This window comes from Capra hircus, chromosome 14 (assembly GCF_001704415.2).
Source record: "Capra hircus breed San Clemente chromosome 14, ASM170441v1, whole genome shotgun sequence".
In the NCBI taxonomy this organism is placed as follows: Eukaryota; Metazoa; Chordata; class Mammalia; order Artiodactyla; family Bovidae; genus Capra; species Capra hircus.
In genome coordinates, this window is record NC_030821.1 from 13,822,772 (window position 1) to 13,833,452 (window position 10,681).

The 10,681-nt window shown below is 41.4% G+C and overlaps 1 pseudogene; it reads left to right on the forward strand.

Annotated features, from left to right (window-relative positions):
- Positions 4,388 to 5,571, forward strand: LOC102170068 (annotated as a pseudogene).

Below are 10,681 nucleotides of genomic sequence, written 5' to 3' on the forward strand. Positions count from 1 at the left end.
CATTTTGCCTTAACTATCTCTTTAATGGTATATTCATAAATGTATCACATTGTAATCTATCAGGGGTCAGAACTTCACCATATGAATCAGGATTTGGAGTGTACACAACTCAGTCCACAACCATTCTGATTCCTAAACAAAACCCAAAGTTTTACAAAAGCAGTTTATGAGAATGGCCAGGCTCATCAAGAGATCAAGAATCCAAGGTTCTGAGATTCCTGGACTTACCAGGGAGAGATGACGGGAGGTGTGGTCACACGCACGACAGCATACAGATGAAGCAAAATTCCAGAATTAAGAACAAGAGTGATGTTTAAAATATGTAATTGATATACTGTGTTGCTGCTGCTGCTAAGTCGTTTCAGTCGTGTCCGACTCTGTGCGACCCCATAGACGGCAGCCCACCAGGCTCCCCCGTCCCTGCGAGTCTCCAGGCAAGAACACTGGAGTGGGCTGCCATTTCCTTCTCCAATGCATGAAAGTGAAAAGTGAAAGTGAAGCCACTCAGTCATGTCCAACTCTTCGTGACCCTATGGACTGCAGCCCACCAGGCTCCTTGGTCCATGGGAATTTCCAGGCCAGAATACTGGAGTGAGGTGCCGTTGCCTTCTCCATGATATACTATAGGCACTGACAAACTTCTATGAATATCAGCCACCACAAAGTTAGAGCAGGGCTTGGATACTATGAATATGTCCAGGGCTAACCTTTAGTGGGAGGGTTATGAGGGAGGCTTGGGGTAGGGTTAGTCCCCAGGCAAAGGCTTGGAGAACTAGGGCAGCAGGGACTCGAGGAAACAGCTGTTTACTAATTAGGTAGAAGTGTTCTAATGTTTTAACAACCAGTGCATACACCTGTGATCACCAACTGTATATCAGCTGCTGTTAGAAGATGAGCAATTTGAGTCTTACCATTTATGAGCTCTGTAGTCTTGCCTAATAGCATCACCTCTTCAGGCATAAGTTTACTGATCTCTGTGAAAGCTGCATGTCCACGAGGCTCAGCTACTTGAATACTATTGTCATGTCAGCAGTTTTTCCTTAGGTTTACTGGTGCGCACACACACACACACACACACACACACACACACACACAAAATCCCATCTTCCAAGGAGCACCTTGATATCAATTTCCTTTCACTTTCTTACCCTGTTTTCCTTCCTTTTGCTCAGAAACTATCTGGGAGTGTCTTAGAGGGCTCCCACACAATCAGAGCCAAATGCTTTTGGCTTGACATTAGGAAGTTAGCATCTGAAAGTAACCAGTTGATACCTTGAAGTTTTATTTGGGAATAAAAATCCAGAGAAGTTTCCATGGACCAGGGAAAGTTTTCAGTCTCATTCAAAACCCACTTATGTGGATATTTAAGATCTTTTGCATGCATGCTAAGTCGCTTCAGTCACATCCAACTCTTTGCAATGCTGTGGACTGTAGCTCACTAGGCTCCTCTGTCCATGGGAGTCTCCAGGAAAGAATATTGAAGTGGGTTGCCATGCCCTCCTCTAAAGGGTCTTCCCCACCCAGGGATTGAACCCTCATCTCTTAGGTCACCTGCATTGGCAGGTGGGTTCTTTACCACAAGTGCTACTTAGCAAGCCCTCAAGACCGTTCAGTGAGCAGCAAATTGTACACTAACAGCTTTGCATATATCTAGATTGAACAGTGCTCAGTTCCCGGGACCTGGTCCTCTTGTGATCTGGGCACTGGGTTTTCCAAACTTAAAAAGAAGAAACAAGTAAGAGATAGAGAAAGGGGCAAAGTATTAAAGGCAAGGCAATGGTGAAATGTCAGTAACTCCCCAGCCTGGAAACAATTCATCAAGTAAATATTTTCATTACATCAAATTATGTCTCTCAGAAAAGAATGACAGTCTATTCACCCTTTCTACTATAACCCAAAATAACACAAAATGGGTGGGATAATCATCGTAGGAAAGTATTCCTGAGGTACCAGGGTTCCACAATGAGATAGCAGAATTTCATACCTTTACAATGTTTAAAATCAGAGCATAGTGTCATCTATGGAGACAGAGAGATAAACAAATGACTTTCAAACCATTTAACTTTAGATGTAAAGGTTAAAATGCATAAAAAATGTATGAAAGCCAAGAATTCTGTGTGAGGTTTTATGGGCAAGATATGGGTATCAATCTTTAAAACATTTTTTTTAAAACACATTGATTTCCTTCCTGAGATTTATTGTAAAGCCATTTGCAGAAAATTCATGGAAAACCCCAGAACAGGAGATCATTTTATGTAGTAAATAACTCTAGCCATAGGTTAGACATGTATCTCACCCCAGCTTGACAGAAGGATTGGGAACCACACCCCCCACCCCAAGCAAAGAGGATTATGCTGCATTGGAGCTAAATCTCAGAAGAAAATATTGCTGTGAGGGGCTTCATATTTTGTCTCTAATATGGGGGATGGAAAGCAGGGAAGATAATGACCACCAACAGCGTAAGGAAAATGTAACTAACTATGGCAGCTCTGAGAAGACAGATGAGTTATGGAATCCCAAAGCGCCCAGATTCACTTTAGAGTTTACAGGTGATGATTCCCTTTGATTCATGGTCGCAGTTCTTAAGGGCAAAAGAACTTAGTTAGCTGGAGAAGGGGACGCAAACAGAAAGAAAGCCTTCTCCAGCTGGGAAAACAAAAGATGTTTGGGATGATGTCGATGAAAGCTTTTTTAAAGTGAGAGGTACAGAGAGAGTGTAAGAGGAAGGCAGCTGGAGTTTTTCCAGATCCGCTAATGATGCATGGTGCTGCTGACAAAGCAGTTCACCCAACCAGCGCGAGAGACAGCTGCCTGGGGGACCTGCCCTTGCTCTTAGGGTTGGACCCTAAGCGTCCAGGTCTGGGGAGCCTTCACCACTTGGTTCAGAGAGCTTTTTCCTTCTGCTCTAATTTAAATGCTTACCACTGGGACATACTTAAAGCTTAGCTTATTTTTCCCCCCCTTTTCAGACTTCATTCCCCTTAGCAAGTATTTGGTTTCTAAGATCAGAAATCAACAGGGGAGAGGACGTTAGCCTGGGTTATAAAATGAAATGAAATGCCTTCATTTTTTCATCCACTTTTACCAAAATGCTTGGTTCTTTGCTCACAAGACTGAGAAAAACCCAACCTAGGTTTAAACTACTCACCCATTTGGGAATCAATTGCCCATTCCAGGGACCCAGGGACCCAGGGGCCTGTGGGTCTCGGTAATCATGTCTGGTTGCGCCTGTGTGATCTGAAATGTAAAATATGGTGCATGACAACATAATTCATTTCAGTCTCTTTTTTCATGTTGTTTCTCCAACTGAGGCAAGATGACATGTGCCACAAAGCCATCATCGGTGATGGTCTTAGAATTTATAGTTTTAAGTTGCAGATCCCACATCACCTTCTCCCCATTATCACTAGTTGACCTCTAACTCCTTCTTACCCAATTTCAACATGGGGACTTCCTTGTCTCTGGAAGCAGTTCACTCTATCATCAGACTTTACTGTATGATGGACTCTAAATTTGACAAGGTTCTTTCCTGGAGACAGCAGTAAGGCCAATACGTTCACCTTCTAAACCCACACTGCAGATACTGCCCTCCTGTTTGTGACCATTATCTATAGCTAAGCTCTTCCCAGCCCATGGAGGTCCATAGAGAAACTATTCAGATATGTTGTTTGCAGTTTGGTTTCATTTCGTGATACAACCTCACCTCTAGCACAGCTGATTGAGTTTGGACATTGGGAAGAATGTTCTCAAATGAAGGTTTTTACACATTGGAACAGTTAATACAGGGAGGAGTGGAGTGCAGGGAATGTCCTCAAAATGCCCTTCCAGTATTTAGGATAGAAGTAAATATTTTACTAACTCTAATGCCTTTGTAAGAGTGCTACACAAAGTCACACCTGAAACAAAAGGATGCACTGGTGGCTCTCTCTTGCATGCAGTCAGGTACCTCGCAAATGGTGGCAAGATGGTCCTAGAGATTATTGCATGTCTGGAGTCAGCACACTACAGTACATGAGCCAAATTTATTCCATTTCCTGTTTCTGTAAGCGCTATGAGCTAAGGATGGTGTTTACATCTGTTAATGGCTGAAAAAAAAAAAGAAAGAAAGAATATTTTGTGACACATAAAATTAAATTCAAATGTCAAAGCCCATAAGTAAACACAACTTAAAAGACAGCCATGTTCATCATTTGTGTTTTCTGTGGTCAATTTCACATTCAACATTTCAAATTTCAGCACAGTGGAATAGTTGTGTCAGAGAGCATTGGGACTGTAGAAAGCCTAAAATACTATCTCTCTAGCCCTTAATGAAAAAATTTGCTGGCTCTTTCCATCCCGGGCTGCCACAGTGAGCGGAGCCTCCACCACGTCCATGTGTCTATAATGTATGGTCATGCAGAACTGCTCCAGCTTCTCAATCAAGAGGAACAAGCAGACTCACAACACCAAAAAGGAACTAAAGAGCCTCTTGATGAAGGTGAAAGAGGAGAGTGAAAAAGCTGGCTCAAAAACTCAGCATTCAAAAAATGAAAATCATGGCATCTAGTCCTATCACTTCATGGCAAACGGATGGGGGAAAAATGGAAACAGTGTCAGATTTAATTTTCTTGGGCTCCAAAATCAATGTGGACAGTGACTGCAGCCATGAAATTAAAAGATGTTTACTCCTTGGAAGAAAAGCAATGACCAACCTAAATAGTGTATTAAAAAGCAGAGATGTCACTTTGCCGACAAAGGTCTGTATAGTCAAAATTAAGGTTTTTCCAAAAACCAGTAGTAATGTATTGATGTGAGAGTTGAACCATAAAGAAGGCTGAGCACCAAAGAATTGATGCCTTCAAACCGTGGTGCTGGAGAAGACTCTTGAGAGTCCTTGGACTGCAAGGAGATCCAGCCAATCCATCCTAAAGGAAATCAGTCCTGAATATTCATTGGAAGGACTGATGCTGAAGCTGAAACTCCAATACTTTGGCCACCTGATGCGAAGAGCTCACTCATTGGAAAAGACTCTGTTGTTGGGAAAGATTCAAGGCAGGAGGAGAAGGGGACGACAGGATGAATCGGTTAGATAGAATCACTGACTCGATGGACATAAGTCTGAGCAAGCTCTGGAAGATAGTGAAGGACAGGAAAGCCTGGCCTGTTGCAGTTCATGGGGTCGCAGGGTGTCGAGCATGACTGAGTGACTGGACAACAGCCCCAAACCCAATAACCTGAAGGCCTGCACCTCCTTCCAATATAGTGGGCTCATTCACAGCAAGACTGTGGGCATGCAGCCGGCAGTCGTTGGCAAAAGGGTCGTGATGGTGCCGGAGATCTGGCCAGCACAAATTGGTTACTTCCGACGTGCGAACCACCATGAGTAAGAATGCTCAGGTCACCTTTAGGAGCATCCGGCACATGATCTGGAAGAACAAGTACCACCCAGATTTGCGCATGGCCACCATCCCCAGAGCCAGAGCCATCCTGTGCAACCAGAAGTCTGTGATGGTGAAGAAGAAGCAGACCCACCCCATCAAGAAGCTCCTGAACTATCTATCCCCTCCCCAAAGCAATAAAGCTGTCAGCTGACTTTCCTCAAATTAAAAAAAAAAACAAACAAACTTTGCTGATGACTGATATATGTCCTTCCCAAGTCTTCCTGATCATGTGCCTTAAACTTAACAGTCTGTTTCTTTGCCTGAATCTGTATTCTCAACTCATTGTTTACAAAGCTTTCTGTATAACACCTGGCAAATATTATTAAGCAGTAAGTACTTGATGAATGAATATAACCACTAATTTCATTATAAGACAAATAGAATAGCATATCAGAAGCTCAAAAGATGAAAAGCCAATGGTACTTCTTGTTACAAACAGCTCAGCACCATTTTTCTTGGTGAATATGCAGTTTGAGCTAAAATGTCTGCCATTCTCTCTGTATAAGATCTACTGGTTCTAGACTCCCTGGCTTGTAATTACAAAGCAAAATCTTCTAATGTCAATAATAAGACCAACTTCTATACCTTTTAAGTGCAATCTTCTTGATTATAAGCAGCCACTGACTGAGGACTTCAATTAGAGAGGGAGATTTCTTAAACCCTGGGGCAAAAGTTTAGTTCAAAACAACTTGGAAAGTGGTTTAACTCTTTGAGGATCACCTGCCTACTGGCATACAGCATTCACAGCAAACCCACGATTTTGCACAGTTTAAAGAAAAGAATCATTCCCTGTTATTGGATGGCTTCTCTCTCCTGAATACTGTCACTCTGGTTAAAGTTAACATGGAAGAAATGTGGGTAGGGAAGACAGAGTTCAGTTTGCTTGTTTAAGTCTCTTTATTCTATTTCAAAATAGCTGGTCCTGGATTTAGAATTTGGGGAAGCTTCAAAACCCTTTGCAAGAGTGCAGACATAAATTGAAGCTATGCCTACCCAGCAGAGACTCTGAGAGACTGTTATCATACACCGTATCCCAGAAAAAGCCAAACATTCCTGCACAGAAGCCAGCCAGGCTGGGAAGTAGGATGATAAGAAAGAACCTAGAGAAATTCCATAAACATAATTAAGAAATGTCTCATCTCCCAAACAGAAATATGTATCCTATAGCTTCTGCAAATTTGCAAATATTCAGAATGAGAAAATTTGGGCAATCAAGTATAAACTAAAGCAATAAACCCCCTGATGCTCATCTATTCAGTCACTTGCTCCTTCTTTCTGTCGCCTTCTCTATGAAGCCTTCATTATTTTACTATTTAGTTTAGACTTAGTAAATTCATTATTTTCACAGTTTTTCACACTTGGCCTCCTTTCAACCCCTAAGCATTATGTATTGTTCCTTACCCTTAAGTGTCACACTTCCGCCTCTAGAGGGAGTTCAAGTCCCCAGATCCTCAAGAGGAAGAGTTCTGTTGTGACGTGTGGAGGGCCCAGTTCTGTTGGACCCAGGTGTCTGGGATGGAGCCTTTGGTGGGAGGAACTATGAGGTTCAAGGCTGTCCTCCTGCCTGGAGTACTTACCAGGGTTCCCTCTCCTTTGAGAATCTCCCCTGTCCTCTTAGCCTTTTTAAAACAAGCTCTAAAAACGGTTTCACATTTTTCTTCCTCTTTCTGGCTGTATAGCTTCTATGATAGTCTAAGCAGAGGGATCCTCCCAGTTCAAACACAGTCTAAACTAGCTTATGTGGAAAGGAGAACAGAGAAGCATTTCATAAAAAGTTCTGATTAGTAATGTGACAAGATAAATGTTAATGTAATCACTACGGAAACCAGTATGGAGGTTCCTCAAGAAATGAAAATACAACTAATATATGATCCAGCAATTCCACTTTGAGGAATTTATCCAAAGAAAATGTAAACACTAATTCAAAAAGATATATGCATCCCCAGGTTTATTGCAGCATGGTTTACATTAGCCAAGATACAAAACAACCCGTGTCCATTGATGGATGAATGGATAAAGATATATATGTATATAGATAGAGATAGATAAATATAATGGAATATTATTCAGCCATAAAGAGAATGAAATCTTATCTATGACGACATGAATGGGCCTTGAGGGCCTTATGCTAAGTGAATTAGGTCTGACAGGGAAAGGTCAGACAGAGGCAATCAACATTTTATTTCTACAATTTTAAACTATGCTATGAATTAATTACCATTAATATGGTACCCTGTACATCAAGAGATTTATTATAACAAAGAATTTAGAGCCTCTAAATTTCTGACTGCTAGTACAGAAGAGTTACCCCAGATTTCCTGGGGTATGTTTATAAAACATTCTTAAAGTGGACTTACCCAGCGAGAAAAATGAAGTGACATGGCAACACCACATGAAATATATTTGCCACAGAATTTTTCAAAAAAAAAATCGCTATTATGAAAACATACTAGTTTTTATTGCATTTTAGGGAGTGTGGATTATTGGAGATTATTCAGGAAATAGAAAATGTTTAAAACACAGAAACTTGCTTAAAAAAGTGTTATAGTTTGATTTTGGTGTGACCATTTATTCCCTACCTGCCTAAAATATTTTTTCTTCTCTTTTGAAGGTCATAATTGTAAATCTACACCTTTTGTTCAACTTATTACTATTTCAGTAATGTGGAGAAGGTGTTCAGACTGACCCACAGTTTAGAAGAAGCGAGAAAGGGAGAAGGGGTTGGTTAAAAGGCACGCACTTCCATTTATAGAATAAATAAGTTGTGAGCATGTAATGTACAGCATGGAAGGAAGGAAGAAAGGAAGGAAGAAGAGAGGGAGGGGAAGAGAGGGAGAAAGGGAGGGAGAGGAAAGGAATAGAGCAGTGTTCCGAGACTCTAGCTCCAACCCTCCCAACCATTCCAGCCCTCCCACTAGAGAAAATCCTTTGTCAGCTCAATTTCCAAAGCCTCTTCTCCATTCTTAAAGAAGGAGGCTTTTTACTTTGTGGGGGAGGGCAAGATTAAGTTGATTGACTTAATAAGGTGTGTTATAAGGAGGTACAGAAATGGAGACAAGGAGAAGTAAAGGACTGCAGGTTGGAGGGGAGACTGGGAAGCAGCTGCATGAACAAAGATCGGAACTCCCATTTTTTTGGAGGGGGGGAATCTGTTTTTATTAATTTTTAAATTAGTTTGCATTGGATGTAGAAACTCCAATTTATTTACTTTAGGCTTTGAATTTGTTTCTGGGACTCAGCAGTGCTCTGAGACTGAACTACACAGGTCTCCAGGTTAATTTGAGCCACACAGAAAATGTTCATGTGTGTCCAACCTCTTTGTACATTCTCTTTGAAGCCCTTAGTAGGTGGCTGGCTGAGGGTCTACAGATTTTGGAGGTTTGCCGCCCTTATCATAATGCGTATCTGACAAGTCCAGCAGATGAGGACAAATATAGGCATGGAGACTAGGATCTTGGTGGCAGGTCCACTCAAGGTCAATACACTACAGCAACAGCCCAACTTCTCAGGACAAATTCCCAAGTGGAAAGTAAGACTCCTGTACTAAGACTGAATCTGGAGAAAGTAATTCAGTATCATCAGGGATAATCATTCATTCTAGAGCCAGAGCAGCTTGTCTTTTCATGAATGAAGTCCCAGAGAAGCCATGGGTGAGACTTTAAAATGAGTCTGCTACTAACGGATGTTCTCTACCTATAATCGCAGTTACAGGGACTATTGGAGGACTTTCACAAATATCATCAGGAATCTGCTCTTGGCATTAGAGCTCAGTTCTAGATTCAGAGCCAGATCACCTGCAGAATCTTGGTTTGGTAGATGGGCAGGATATTTGATTTCACAATTCTCTTTGGTCTCTTTAACTCACCATTGAATCCCTAGGGCTGAAGGATGAACATATTAATCCAGAAGGAACATATAGGATTTTCTTCAGTGGGAAAAAGGGCATTTCCCAGAAGAGAGGTTTGTGCTACTATTAATGTAGAAGAGTTTACAAAGGTTCTTAGCTAAGGAGGACTTGGGCTCAGGCCTGCCAGAGTTTGAATCTTAGCATCACCACATACTAGCTAGATGACCTGCGATAAGCTTCTTAACTTTCCTCTGTTCCAGTGTCCTCATCTACAGAAGGATAAGTTGTACATACTTCATGGGGTTGTTGTAAGAATTAAATAGGGTAACATATGTAAAACATTGGAAGAGTGCTTGACACACGGCAAATGCTCACTAAATATTAGCTATTGTTCCCAGCCTCAGAAAATCAAAGACTGAGGACAGATAAAGTTGGAAGGTTAAATCTGGTTAAGTGTATTGTTTAGCTTGAAAATGTACTTTAATCTTATAAATAATTGGGTATATGATTCTAAATTATTATAGTACTTTGTATCATATGTTTTGAAAGTTAATGTAAATTCATTTTGCAAGGGAAAATACATTTTGATCATGTAAATGCATAGGTTCTAGAATTTGCCAAGAGATCATAATTTCTAACAATATGCTAACTTCATTGGTTATAGCAGAATGCATAAGAGCAAGGGTGAAGAAAAAGTTGTCTTTACAATGTCATATGTAGGAATTTACTAATACTTTGGTGATTCTCCCCTGTGGAAAAAGACACACATTTCTGACTGATCATGGAATCTAGATATCCTTGGATTAACCAAAGAAAGGAAAAAATGTGATGTGTAATGGCACTGCCCCATTTCTAGGGAAGTATTCCCTTAAAAGCAAGCCATGCTCCAGCGCCGCGCTCACTGCCTGAAAATCCCTTGGGGAACTTGTCTCCATGCGGGTCCTAGATTTTTTCCCAGAATTCTACTCAGATTCTAATAACCTCTTCAAGTGATTCTGATCAGTCAGACTGGGGAGCCATTGTGCTAGGAAGAGTGAAGTCAGCAGGATTCCCTCCCTGTAAGAAGAGGAGAACCTGTGTGCATCCAAGGCTCACAGTCAGACCAGGGCCAAGAGATGGGGGCTTGTGGTAGGAGCAAAGTTCTAACTTCCATTAGGATTGCTCTTTGGAGGATCACCTTGTCTTTCTGCAGATCTTTCCTATTGAATTGCTTGAAGGGGCTCTTTCTTTCTCTTTCCTCCTTATGGCATGGTGATGTGGTCATTAAGGTCAGAGATCAGAGGCCCTAGGGCCTCTGAACAGCCCAATGGATGGCTCAGGAGGAAAAAAGGATTAAAGAAGTCTCTCATTTCATAGTTGAGTCAACTCTTCTTTCAGAGTGGAAGGCTACAAAATAACATGGACCCAAAGTGCT